The sequence below is a fragment of the Rana temporaria genome, chromosome 3, assembly GCF_905171775.1.
Source record: "Rana temporaria chromosome 3, aRanTem1.1, whole genome shotgun sequence".
Taxonomy (NCBI): Eukaryota; Metazoa; Chordata; class Amphibia; order Anura; family Ranidae; genus Rana; species Rana temporaria.
This window is the reverse complement of record NC_053491.1, coordinates 378,937,008-378,951,916: the sequence shown is the minus strand read 5'-3', so window position 1 is coordinate 378,951,916 and position 14,909 is coordinate 378,937,008. Positions and strand designations below refer to the sequence as shown.

Below are 14,909 nucleotides of genomic sequence, written 5' to 3'. Positions count from 1 at the left end.
TTCTGCTTGAAGTGACCCAACTGTTTGCACCGGAAGCAGCGTTGTTCGTTGTCCTCCTGGCGTGGGTAGCGAGGGCTAGATGTCATCGGTCTGTTAGGCGGTTGGTATCTAGCGGCTGGTGGGTGTGAGGGCGCCGTTGGTTGTGGAGGTTGTACCCGTGGTGTGACCTGGTTTGTCTTGCGAGTATCCGCATATTCATCCGCCAACTTCGCGGCCTCTGGTAGAGTCATGGGCCTGCGATCTCTCACCCAATCTTTGACATCCGTCTGGATGTGATTGTAAAATTGCTCCAGGAGCATTAGTTGCAAAATGTCCTCTGCGGTGGTGGCCTGGCTGCTGTTAACCCAGTTAGAGGCCGACAGGGACAGCTGGCATGCCCATTCTGCGTAAGAGTCTTTCGTGGTTTTGCGTGAGTCCCTGAACTTCTGTCGGTGGGACTCTGGGGTTACTGCATAACGAGCCAGGAGCGCTTCTTTAACCCGGGCGTAGCTATGGATATCCTGATCTGGCACGGTCCGGAAAGCATCAGAAGCTTTGCCTGACAGTTTGCCTGACAATATTGCAACCCACTCTCTTCTAGCAATTCGGTGCAGGTTACATTGTCGCTCAAAGTCTGCCAGGTAGTTATCAATTTCACAGTCCTTTTCATCAAAAGCTTTAAAAGCGCTAAACGGAATCTTCCTTGCGTCTGCTGTGCTGTACTCACTGTTCGTAGAAGGTGCGGCTGCTTGTTGGACTGCTGCCAGTTTTAACTGTAGCTCTGCGTCCCTTATTTGTTTATCCTTCTGTAGCTCTGCGTCCCTTATTTGTTTAGCCTTCTGTAGTTCTGCGTCCCTTATTTCTTTAGCCTTCTGTAGCTCTGCGTCCCTTATTTGTTTAGCCTCCTGTAGTTCTGCGTCCCTTATTTGTTTATCCTTCTGTAGTTCTGCGTCCCTTATTTGTTTAGCCTCCTCCGCTAACAGGTCCATCACTTTCAGAACCACATCCGGCGTTGGGTTCGGGCCGAACCACGCTAGCTTCTCTCTCATTAGCTTGTTGGCTGGCGATTCCTCCTCCTGAATCACTGGTGTCTCCATCTCTTGTACTGCTGGCGTTGCTGCAATCCCGTCCTCCTGGTCTAGCTCCATTAATTCTGCTATGATGACCCGCTTGGTTTTGTTGCTAGCGATCCTTCTACGAACTTCCAGTAGTTCTTCCAGTGTCTGCTTGGAATCCGGGTGTGAAGGGGAATAGAAGGGAAAAATCCCGCTGCTACCAACCAATTGTGACGGTATCGGTATGATATCCCCGTCAACGTTCCCTTCTTCCCATAACGACAATCACCCCAATATTCCACGAGGAGGGATATCCCTGGAATCGCCCAGAAAGCCACACATGAGACAAGCTTACTGCTGGAACAAGACACTTTATTGACACAAAAACTCAGCTTATATGTGGTTACAGCCTGTTAGGAACGCCCCCCTCACACAGTGGGGTTTCCCATACAGATTATAGGAGACAAGTCGGAGCCGACCATGCAGACATGTTTCTTTAGATAAAGACATCAGCGGAGTTAATTACTAGGTGTAACAGCCTGACCACAATGAAGCAATCAGAATAATTAACATGAGCCCCTTATCTAATCATTGTAAACAGTAAGGCCGGTCTCCTTCCCACACACAATAAATCAATTACCATTTGAACTAGGGAGCTGGCTGAGGAAGGGTCATTAACATGTCAATAGCTTGTGACACATGAACCAAGCAGGGAGATTTACACTGACATCCTTCACAGATGGTGGTGGTGGGGGGTGATCCCTACAGCTGGGAGGATGGTGGTGGGGGGGGGTGATCCCTACAGCTGGGAGGATGGTGGGGGGGGGTGATTCGTACAGCTGGGAGGATGGTGGTGGTGGGGGAGGGTGATCCCTACAGCTGGGAGGATGGTGGTGGTGGGGGGGGGGGTGATCCGTACAGCTGGGAGGATGGTGGTGGGGGGGGTGATCCCTACAGCTGGGAGGATGGTGGTGGGGGTGATCCCTACAGCTGGGAGGATGGTGGTGGTGGTGGTGGGGGGGGGGGGTAATCCCTACAGCTGGGAGGATGGTGGTGGGGGGGGGTGATCTGTACAGCTGGGAGGATGGTGGTGGGGGGGTGATCCCTACAGCTGGGAGGATGGTGGTGGTGGTGGGGGGGGTGATCCCTACAGCTGGGAGGATGGTGCTGGGGGGGTGATGCCTACAGCTAGGAGGATGGTGCTGGGGGGGTGATGCCTACAGCTGGGAGGATGGTGGTGGGGGGGTGATCCCTACAGCTGGGAGGATGGTGGTGGGGGGGGTGATCCCTACAGCTGGGAGGATGGTGCTGGGAGGGTGATGCCTACAGCTGGGAGGATGGTGCTGGGGGGGTGATGCCTACAGCTGGAAGGATGGCGGTGGGGGGTGATCCCTACAGCTGGGAGGATGGTGCTGGGGGGGTGCGTGATCCCTACAGCTGGGAGGATGGTGCTGGGGGGGTGATGCCTACAGCTGGGAGGATGGTGGTGGTGGGGGGTGATCCCTACAGCTGGGAGGATGGTGGTGGTGGGGGGTGATCCCTACAGCTGGGAGGATGGTGGTGGGGGGGTGATGCCTACAGCTGGGAGGATGGTGCTGGGGGGGGTGATCCCTACAGCTGGGAGGATGGTGCTGGGAGGGGTGATGCCTACAGCTGGGAGGATGGTGGTGGGGGGGGTGATCCCTACAGCTGGGAGGATGGTGGTGGGGGGGGGGTGATCCCTACAGCTGGGAGGATGGTGCTGGGGGGGTGGGTGATCCCTACAGCTGGAAGGATGGTGCTGGGGGGGTGATGCCTACAGCTGGGAGGATGGTGGTGGGGGGGGGGTGATCCCTACAGCTGGGAGGATGGTGCTGGGGCGGTGATGCCTACAGCTGGGAGGATGGTGGTGGGGGGGGGGGTGATTCGTACAGCTGGGAGGATGGTGGTGGGGGGGGTGATTCGTACAGCTGGGAGGATGGTGGTGGTGGGGGGGGTGATCCCTACAGCTGGGAGGATGGTGGTGGTGGGGGGGGGTGATCCGTAGAGCTGGGAGGATGGTGGTGGGGGGGGGGTGATCCCTACAGCTGGGAGGATGGTGGTGGGGGTGATCCCTACAGCTGGGAGGATGGTGGTGGTGGGGGGGGGGGGTGATCCCTACAGCTGGGAGGATGGTGGTGGTGGGGGGGGGGGTGATCCCTACAGCTGGGAGGATGGTGCTGGGGGGGTGGGTGATCCCTACAGCTGGGAGGATGGTGCTGGGGGGGTGATGCCTACAGCTGGGAGGATGGTGCTGGGGGGGGTGATCCCTACAGCTGGGAGGATGGTGCTGGGGTGGTGATGCCTACAGCTGGGAGGATGGTGGTGGGGGGGGGGTGATCCCTACAGCTGGGAGGATGGTGGTGGGGGGGGGGGTGATCCGTACAGCTGGGAGGATGGTGGTGGGGGGGGGGTGATCCCTACAGCTGGGAGGATGGTGGTGGGGGGGGTGATCCCTACAGCTGGGAGGATGGCGGTGGGGGGGGGGGTGATTCGTACAGCTGGGAGGATGGTGGTGGTGGGGGAGGGTGATCCCTACAGCTGGGAGGATGGTGGTGGTGGGGGGGGGGGGTGATCCGTACAGCTGGGAGGATGGTGGGGGGGGGGTGATCCCTACAGCTGGGAGGATGGTGGTGGGGGTGATCCCTACAGCTGGGAGGATGGTGGTGGTGGTGGTGGGGGGGGGGTGATCCCTACAGCTGGGAGGATGGTGGTGGGGGGGGGGGGGTGATCTGTACAGCTGTTAGGATGGTGGTGGGGGGGTGATCCCTACAGCTGGGAGGATGGTGGTGGTGGTGGGGGGGGTGATCCCTACAGCTGGGAGGATGGTGCTGGGGGGGTGATGCCTACAGCTAGGAGGATGGTGCTGGGGGGGTGATCCCTACAGCTGGGAGGATGGCGGTGGGGGGGGGGGTGATTCGTACAGCTGGGAGGATGGCGGTGGGGGGGGGGGTGATTCGTACAGCTGGAAGGATGGCGGTGGTGGGGGGGGGGTGATCCCTACAGCTGGAAGGATGGTGGTTGGGGGGGGGGGGTGATTCGTACAGCTGGGAGGATGGTGGTGGGGGGGTGGGTGATCCCTACAGCTGGGAGGATGGTGGTGGGGGGGGGTGATCCCTACAGCTGGGAGGATGGCGGTGGGGGGGGGGGGTGATCCCTACAGCTGGGAGGATGGTGCTGGAGGGGTGGGTGATCCCTACAGCTGGAAGGATGGGCCCGTGTACATGGAGCCTAAAAAAATACAGAAGAGCGGAACTTTACTTTTTGGGTAACGTTTCACTTCAAAGTTAAATCAAACCTAAAGTTCCACTTTAAACTGTCCCATTGAAATGAGTAATAAAATGGAAATGTGTTTGTTGCTCAGGTATTCAGAAGCTCTCCTCCTACATACCCATTTTCTTGACAGTCTTTATTGCGCACACCAAAACAATGTAACATTTTATTATACATGGGTGATGTTTTAAAAGCCTCCGCCCGCCCACCCGAGTCTATGTTTTTTACGGACCTCAATAAGCCTCTGCTTTGGGGACGGGGCTGGAGGCGGTGCTGACGGTGTAGTGTCACCGTTTGCTCCCTATCACAGAATGCAGCCTAATGTATCATTAGATCTGTATTTGCATGTCTCTTTCTCTTCCGTCTCCCCTCCCCCGCTCTTTGTATGTTTCTCATTAGATCTGTATGTTCTGTCCCCCCCCCCCCCCCGCTCTGTGTATGGTTCTCGTCACTTCCGTGACAAATTGTGATGGGTTCACTGAAGGGTAGTGTCGTGAATCCCCTGGAACGCATCACATTTGGCGTTGGAACGCATTGCGCATGCGCAGTTCGCCGCCACGTGACTTAGGCTGCATTCTGTGATAGAGAGCAGAATATGACACTGCACCGGAGAGGGGTGTGAGTAGTTGGTGGTATGGCGCCCTATCTTCCGTCTGCGCTGCCTGTTGGGCTTTAGAATAGCAGCGTGGTCTTCAGACGGCGTGGAACTACAAATACCAGCATGCCTTGCTGTCCTTGGTGTGTGAGCTTTCCTATACCTGTCATGTTGTGCATGTCACAGAGGGTGGTGGGGTGTTCTGCTGTCGTTCTCTTCTGCTGGGATTGCACTAGTCACACAATTGAATCTCTTACTACAAAGAGCAGGGTATTTTAGCAGCCAATCAGATTTCACTTTCCTAGTAGTAGATATCTAGTTACTGGTTGCTATGGGTTACCACACTTCCCATCTCATGTCTTTGATGTGTGCGTTTCAAACACTTAAGGCTCTGGAAGATTTTACCCCCTTCATGACCAGGGCATTATTTTCTTTTTGGCACAGCAATAACTGACTATTGTGCCGTCATACAATGCTATACACTATTTTTTATATATATATATATATTAGTGCTGTCAAACGATTAAAATTTTTAATCGCGATTAATCGCATTAATGTCATAGTTAACTCACGATTAATCGCTCTAATTTATGACGAATTTCCCCACAAATATCGCACAATTCTGCAAGTGATTATAATTTATTATCGCTGTTTTCTAGCTGATCTAAAACCATTTTTGACATAAAGGGACACTTTTGGACAATCTACAGTTTTTCAGGCAGAAAGAATAGTTTTTATTTTATAAAAGAACATGTAGGACACTGGGCAGACCACTAGGGACAAGGGGGGTGTGTATTTTTTACATACAGTACTGTAATCTATAAGATTACAGTATACTGTGTGTATTGTGTTTGTTTACTTTTTTAAATTTGGCGCCGTTCTCCGCTCCCGTGCGTCGTAACGTCGCAGGGAACGGAGCTCGGCGGCACACAGGCACTGTGAATCGAGCGAGGAGGACCCGCCGAGCGAGGAGGACCCGCCAAGCGAGGAGGACCCGCCAAGCAAGGAGGACCCGCCAAGCAAGGAGGACCCGCTCGATCACACAGCGGGGTGGCATCGCTGGATCCAGGGACAAGGTGAGTAACTTGCCTGTGAATCCAGTGAAAAGGTAAGCCGCGCCGCGCCGCTGCACACTCTGCATGTCCACCCCGAGGGCTCCTGCGTTAATCGCGCGATAAAAATATTGACGGCGTTAACATGGGTTTGCGTTAACGCCGTTAATATCGCGTTTAACGCACAGCCCTAATATATATATATAATGTCTCCTCCACCCCCCTCCCCCTTTTTAATTTTTTTCACAGAAATATAATTTTGGTGGTATTTGATCACTTGCGGTTCTTATTTTTTTGCACCATCTTTGATAAAAGATGGAACATTTTGGGGAAAAAAACATGTTTTCTACTTTCTGCTATAAAGCATCTAATAAAAAACAAATCTAATCTGTTCATAAATGTGGGCCAATATGTATTCTGCTACATGTTTTTGGCAACAAAATCCCAAGAAGCATATATTGATTGTTTTACGTTAACGTTATAGCGCCTACAAAACAATGGGATATATATACTGGAATTTATAAAAAATAATTATGATTATTTTTATACTAGTAATGGTGGCGATCAGTGAATTATAGCGGGACTTTGATATTATGGTGGACAATCTGACACTAACTGAAACTTTGTGGGAAACAGTGACACTAATACAGTGATCCATATTAAAAATATGCACTGTCACTGTACTAATGACACTGTCTGGGAAAGGGGTTAAACATCCAGGGCATGGGTGCTGAATTTGTGGCCCTCCAGCTGTAACGGGACTACAAGTGCCATCAGCCCTCTGCTTTTGGGAATCATGCTTGTAATTGTTAGTGGCTTGCAATGCCTCATGGGACTTGTAGTTCGGTAACAGCTGGAGGGCCACAGGTTGAGCACTCATGATCTAGGGCAGTGATGGCGAACCTTGGCACTCCAGATGTTTTGGAACGGTTTCCCATGATACTCCACTACACTACAGAGTGCATGAGCATCATGGGAAATGTAGTTCCAAAACATCTGGAGTGCCAAGGTTCACCATCACTGATCTAGGGTGATGAAAGGGTTAAATGTGTGTGTGTGTGTGTGTGTGTGTGTGTGTGTGTGTGTGTAGTGAGGCTCTTTCTCGAAGGGATGTGCTGGTTTGCAGGGAAACAAAAACTGCCACCTCCCCACTGATAGGACAAAGCTCCTCATTGTTTACATGGGCAAAGCTCAGTCTTGTCTTCCTCCTCGGTAAAATTGAAAAGAAGAAACTAAATGTTTGGGACTTTTTGATGAAGCACACAACTGAACTCAATGGACCAGCTAAAGTAAAATTGTTTAATAATTACAGAAGGGGCATAACAGACACCAATATGGAATAAATAGATATAATAATAATGAGTGACAACAGCCAGAGTCTAAACAGTGCAAAAGTAATACCTAATAATTTGCATTAACATACATGGTAATATATGATAAAATAGGTTACACTGAATAAATTCTAGGCAATACATGGTTGTATAATACATCTCATAATGACAAAGCATGATAGTAATAGACCGAGCGTCTGAAGGCCAGAACTGTAATATTGATAGATAAAATAGAATAATAGCAATGTTGGCTGATCCATTGAAAAGATTTGCAATATAGCTGGTAAGCCTATACTGTGACATATCACTTTACGGAAGCTCTACGCGTTTCGTGGTTTATACCACTCGTCAGGAGCAGATATGCAGTGTGAGGGTATCTATGATGGAGAAAAATACCAAAATTGATACAGTGGTAGTGGAAAGAGATCAATATAAAATATATATAATACGTAGAAGAAAGAGGGGGAACAATGAAGGTCCCAATCGCTCTCACCTAATGGTAGTATAGTAAGATGATAAGATGGTGGTATCAGATAGTATGGGGCAGCTATGAATGCACCATCCCCGGGAGCTGAGACGTTTAAGGCCAGAGGTACGGCGGCAGCACCAGCAATAAGTAGATAAAGAATAAATAAAGTGTTCGATCATCATGTGGGATAAAAGGTAATATAAGTAATTCCCAGAGGTATCTGTGAAAATAGGTAAAATAAAATGGATTGGTAACATAGTTTATGGAATGAAGGGAACATTCCCTGTGTGAAAATAGAAAAGGTGCATAGAGTGTGAACCATAGAGAAATATGGAAAAGTACCAACATAGATAATGGTGCAAGTGGTAGTTTACAAGTAAATGAAGATACCTGCTGGGGTAAATAGAGGAGTATTCCAAGTGCGTGCGACCGTGTGATAAGGATAAGAAATCCTAATGTGTAGAAGCGGTGCAGCTGGGGATTATATAGGAGCCGCCGACCAATAACAGACGTCAAGGCCACGCAGCGTCATAACAAGAGAAGGGGAGGCACCAGCGCCCAAGCGGCATGACGCGCTCGGCGCTGGGACTCCCCTTCTCTTGTTATGACGCTGCGTGGCCTTGACGTCTGTTATTGGTCGGCGGCTCCTATATAATCCCCAGCTGCACCGCTTCTACACATTAGGATTTCTTATCCTTATCACACGGTCGCACGCACTTGGAATACTCCTCTATTTACCCCAGCAGGTATCTTCATTTACTTGTAAACTACCACTTGCACCATTATCTATGTTGGTACTTTTCCATATTTCTCTATGGTTCACACTCTATGCACCTTTTCTATTTTCACACAGGGAATGTTCCCTTCATTCCATAAACTATGTTACCAATCCATTTTATTTTACCTATTTTCACAGATACCTCTGGGAATTACTTATATTACCTTTTATCCCACATGATGATCGAACACTTTATTTATTCTTTATCTACTTATTGCTGGTGCTGCCGCCGTACCTCTGGCCTTAAACGTCTCAGCTCCCGGGGATGGTGCATTCATAGCTGCCCCATACTATCTGATACCACCATCTTATCATCTTACTATACTACCATTAGGTGAGAGCGATTGGGACCTTCATTGTTCCCCCTCTTTCTTCTACGTATTATATATATTTTATATTGATCTCTTTCCACTACCACTGTATCAATTTTGGTATTTTTCTCCATCATAGATACCCTCACACTGCATATCTGCTCCTGACGAGTGGTATAAACCACGAAACGCGTAGAGCTTCCGTAAAGTGATATGTCACAGTATAGGCTTACCAGCTATATTGCAAATCTTTTCAATGGATCAGCCAACATTGCTATTATTCTATTTTATCTATCAATATTACAGTTCTGGCCTTCAGACGCTCGGTCTATTACTATCATGCTTTGTCATTATGAGATGTATTATACAACCATGTATTGCCTAGAATTTATTCAGTGTAACCTATTTTATCATATATTACCATGTATGTTAATGCAAATTATTAGGTATTACTTTTGCACTGTTTAGACTCTGGCTGTTGTCACTCATTATTATTATATCTATTTATTCCATATTGGTGTCTGTTATGCCCCTTCTGTAATTATTAAACAATTTTACTTTAGCTGGTCCATTGAGTTCAGTTGTGTGCTTCATCAAAAAGTCCCAAACATTTAGTTTCTTCTTTTCAATTTTACCGGGGATGGAGGTATCTAATTAGCATTTGCCTCATTTAAAGTCCCACTCTAGCTTTAGTTTAGCACATTGTCTTGTCTTCCTCCTCACCGATCAGCGGGTGCCGGCAGTCCTCCATTGGCTGGCACCCACTGATCGGCTTTTGCTGTGTCTAATCACAGCTGGTGGCACGCGTGCGTCCCCTACCCAGAAGCGGTAGGTAGGTAGGAGAGCCCCCTGGCAACAGTTTGAAAACAGTGCGGCTGTGCGGGGCTCCGCCCACACGGGCACGTCATTTATACACACAGCTTTGAGTGAACTACAAGCCCCCACAATCCTCAGTGGCTGTCAGCATGTAGTTATCGATGATCTAGCAGGGCGCTGTGGTGGTTGAGTCTTCCTGTCGGGGAGTATCGGCTTACCCATACGAGATGTACGAGGAAGAAGATGCACTGACAGTGTGCAGGAGATCTGCATGGCATCCGCCATCTGCTGGTGAGATGCTTCACAGCTTTCTGCAACAAAAAATAAGGCAAAAAAAAAAAAGTGCATTTTTTTTATTTTAAACTGAACGTATCCTTTAAAGTGTATCACTAGACTAATCCTGAGTTTTTTTATTTTAGTCTGTGGGGTGATTTCACTAAGCGTTAGTGTCATTTTACTATCACGTGTGATATGTGTTGTTTGGAAATATTGTATACAATAAAGTCACTTCAGCAAAGTCAAATATCAAATTTGAGGTAAATACTGAAAAATAAAAAATCTCTATATGTTGTTAAAGTCAATTTACTTAGAGGAACTGCAGTCTGCTCACATAATTTGTAATAAACATCTTTGCCGTTCTGAAGCTTCCCTCCAACCACTTTGCATATTATTTTATATATACTGTGATTCTGTACTTTCCAAATATGCTGCAGAAATCTTCCTCCACTGAGTCTGACTGCAACCATTTTAACTGTGGGCAGCTGAAGCTGCTGCCTGTTCACTTCCTGGATTCACACAGACACACACCTCCAGCCCTGCATCTCTCATTGGCCCTCTTATGATTCACCCCCCTCCCTTCCTGGCAAACTCTCACAATGAGAGAGAGAGAGCTGTGCATTGTGTCATAAGCCTAGGCTTTTTACCAGACAAGAAACAGGAAGTGGGCTGTATAAGGGATTTACTAAAAGAAAAAAAAATGGTTTCCTATCCAAAGTTAAAACAACAAGGACAGAAGATTTAATAGATAGAAAGATGAAAAAAATGACTAAGTCCTTTAAAAAAAAAAAAAAAAATGCGCAGTGGCCATTTATCTCCTACTACAGGCAGTTGGTGTTTTAGGAATGTACAAAATAACAATGAAGGAACTCTGAGTGAAAAGTATACAATGTATCCCTGAGCTCAAATGTAACATTTCATTGTGAATGAAGGCAAACCAAGGCCTCCTGGACCACTACAAATCACTTCGCCTGGACATTGTATTGTTACAGGAGACTCATTTCCCAGTCCGATACAGCCCCACTTTTCTCCACACGTTCTTCCCTCAATTCTACTTGGCCAGCGCTATAAATAAGACCAAAGGGGTGGCAATATTATTCTCCAAGAAATGTACTTTTACTAAAATCTCTGATACTGTAGATCCTGATGGGCGGTTTTTACTGGTCAAGGGCAAGATTGGGGAACAATTGTTCTCACTGGTGTCATATTACGCTCCCAACAGAGGACAGGCCAAATGTTTTAAATCTATGATTGACACTCTTTCCCCGGAATTGGAAGGCACCGTAATTTTTGGAGGGGACTCTAACACGGCCTTGGATCAGGGATTAGATAAGACTAAACCACCTGGGTCCCAATCGATTCGCCCTACTAGGGAGAGTCTTAAAATTGCTAAACTTCTTTATGATCATGGCCTGGCTGACACTTGGAGGGAACTTAACCCCTCTAAAAGAGATTACACTCACTTTTCTCATCCACACCTCACCTATGCTCGCATAGACCATATTCTTGTTCCCTCTACCGTCCTCCCGGCTATCACTTCGGCCTCTATAAGGGACTCCGCATTGTCAGATCATTCCCTGGTACTCGTCTCTCTTCGGCTAGGGTACCGGGAGGGATCTCGTACTTTCTGGAGACTGAATGAATCTTTACTCTCGAATCCGGCTAAAGTCATGGAAATAGATAAGGCCTTGAGGGAATACTTTAAAATTAATGACACAGGGGAAGTTTCTGAGGAAACGCTTTGGGCTGCTCACAAGGCTTTTATCAGGGGAAGGTTCATTCAGATTTCCACACAGGCAAAACGGGAACAGAAAGCCGAAATAGAAAAATTGGAGGCTGTTTATGTCTCCCTAAAGGCTTTACACAAAAGGAACCCCTCCGGTGTCTCCACGACCCAACTAGATAAAGCGAGATTGGCTCTTAACCTGGCGCTTACGACCCGGGCAGAAAAAGCTATAAGATGGAGCAAACACAAATTTCATATCCAGGCCAACAGAATAGGCCCACTCTTAGCGGCCAAACTAACCCCAAAACCCAAGCTCCTTTCCATGCCTAAGATTAGAATAGGGGGGCAACCTCCTACGACCAACCCTTCCAAGATACTGGAAGCTTTTCATGGCTTCTACTCGCACCTCTATGACCCTCCCACTCTTCCTTCGGCTGACTTAACATCTAAATTTTTCGACGGACTTCCTATCCCTTCCCTAACAATGGCCCACAGAGAGATAATGGATGCCGAGTTCTCGGTGGGGGAGGTGAGGGGGGTGATAGAGGGTCTCCGTTCTGGCTCAGCTCCGGGGCCGGATGGTCTCTCTATTCCATATTACAAAACTTTTTTGGATATTTTATCACCACACTTGACCAGATTTTTCAACTCTAAGGCCAAAGGTGACCCTTTTGATTCCCAGATTAATACGGCTTTTATCACAGTGATTCCCAAACCAGACAAAAACCCGGAAGACGTCAGCAACTACCGTCCCATTTCCCTAATAAACAATGACCTTAAAATACTCACAAAAATCTTAGCCAATAGACTGGCAGGGTTCATAGGGCAATATGTACACAAAGACCAGGTAGGTTTCATTCGAGGCAGGCAGGGCCCGGACCAAATTCGAAGAGCAATTGACCTAGTGTCAATCCTACAAACTAATTGGCCAGGAGGACCCCCCCAAAAAGGATTTCTGTTGTCACTGGACCTTCAAAAGGCCTTTGACTCAGTGTCCTGGTCATACATTTTCAAAGTACTAAACAAATGGGGATTTGGGTCTAGGTTCCTGGGTTTGCTCCGGGCCCTGTACACCTCTCCCAAAGCTCTCATCCGGATTAAGGGTCATTACTCCGAACCTATTGCAATTGGAAGAGGAACTCGACAAGGATGCCCTTTGTCTCCGCTAATATTTGCAATTGCTATTGAGACCCTAGCAATTGCTATAAGACTAAACCCTAACATTTTAGGAGTAAACTGTGGGGATCAAATTCACAAATGTGCCCTTTTTGCGGATGACATCCTGCTTTTCTTAACCGCCCCAATGTCCACCCTTCCCAATTTATGCCGCACTCTCGAGGACTTCTCTAAAATCTCAGGCCTGACGGTCAACTTCTCCAAATCAAAGGCACTTAATATTTCTTTATCCCCTCCTTTAGTTCTTAATCTTAAACAATCATTTAAGTGTACCTGGAGCGACTCCTCGATCCAGTACCTGGGTATCAATTTGGCAGCCAGAACGGAGACCCTATATGATCTTAACTACCCCCCTATGTATAAAAGACTAGAGGCTGATCTTATTGCATGGTCTAAGCTTTTTCTCTCCTGGTTGGGGAAGATTAACTCGATCAAGATGACGTTGTTTCCAAGGTTACTCTATTTATTTCGCTCTCTACCAATTCCAATTAAGAGAAGTCACCTAAAATCTATGCAGAGTAAAGTACTTAAGTTCATCTGGGGTTCATCATGGTATCGAGTACCGCAGAACACACTTTTTCGTCATAGGAGTAAAGGGGGGCTAGGACTCCCCGATCTCCACAATTATTATCTTTCAGCAAGATTAGCTCAATTTTCCACAATATATGCCAAACACAATATTCCTGATTGGGTGAATATTGAACAGCAAGCTGTCCCCTCTATCCCCCTGGACTACCTTTTATGGTCCCCTGTCAAGACCCGCCCTGCTATCCTATCCCCAGTGCTGTCTCAGTCTTTTGTCCTGTGGGATCGCCTTAGACATAACAAATGCATAACATCCTCCGCTCACCCTTTAGCTCATATTTTCAACAACCCTGACTTCCCATCAGGACTACAATCCTCAGAGTTTAAATGGTGGATGGACAAGGGGCTGTATCGGATAGGACAATACTTTACTTCTAGTGGCCCCATTTCCCTCAAATATTGTATACAATCCCTTCACATTCCGGACTCTGAGAGGGCCCACTTCGAAAAAATATCACAATTTCTATATAGTATCTGGAACTCTAAACCCCTACCCTCTAACTTTACTTCGTATGAATTTTGGTGCGGACAGGCCATGGAGGGGAGGGGTGGCATCTCACTGATCTACTCGGCCCTCACCCACCCGACGTCTAAAACATCCTATATGGTTGCCTGGGAGTCCGACTTCCAATGTGACATTAACCTGGAGAACTGGCACAAAGCTGTCTATAGATCCTTTCGGGGTATACAAGGAATCTCCTTGATGGAGGCAAGCATTAAGGTCATCACTAGATGGTACCTGACTCCATCCAAACTAGCCGCCATTTTCCCCACAGCTGATCCTCTATGCTTTAGGGGATGCCAGCTCCGGGGCAACATGGCTCACATTTGGTGGGAATGCCCTAGAATACGCTCCTTTTGGAAGATCATATTCAATATGATCTATAAGGTAACAGGATTTCGGATTCCCAGGACACCCAATGTTGCCTTATTGAATGCTAACATCCCTCTTCTTCCTAGATCCTCACAAAAGCTGATCCACTTCATGTTACTTGGCTCTAAGATCGCTATAACCAAATCTTGGAAACAGCCCAGGCCGCTCATCTCAATGGTCAGACAAAAAATCTCTTGGATCATGCTTCAAGAAAAATTATCCAGCATTCTCTCTAATTCAACCGAGGCTTTCCATGAACTGTGGAATCCCTGGGCTGAATATGTTGGCATTCGTCTTATCCCCGACCCCATTTAAATGTTGAGAAGACTTTGTCTTTGAGGTTAGGCACTATTCCGACCACCCTAACCCTTATCCCTTCCCTACTCTCTCTTCTTTTCTTTTTTTCTCACTTTACCTCTCTGTTCTATCTCTCTTGGTTATTGTTCTTTTATCAACCAGACTACACGTTTGATGTGGGGTTATAACTCTAAGTTATATATGGATTGCCCGTATTTATTTACTTTATTTTACATACGTTATGTACCTATTTTGATGGGGTATTCCTCTCGTTACCCTTGGGTATTTCTCTATCTAA

The 14,909-nt window shown here is 47.6% G+C and overlaps 1 protein-coding gene across 1 annotated transcript in view; it reads left to right on the top strand.

The window, feature by feature from the left end:
* Window positions 1–4,937: 4,937 nt before the first annotated feature.
* Window positions 4,938–14,909, top strand: part of LOC120930509 (PR domain zinc finger protein 4-like) — a 203,027-nt gene continuing 193,055 nt past the window's right edge. The window contains 1 exon segment of the mRNA XM_040341687.1: window positions 4,938–5,063. The gene's annotated coding sequence lies outside the window, so the exon portion shown is untranslated.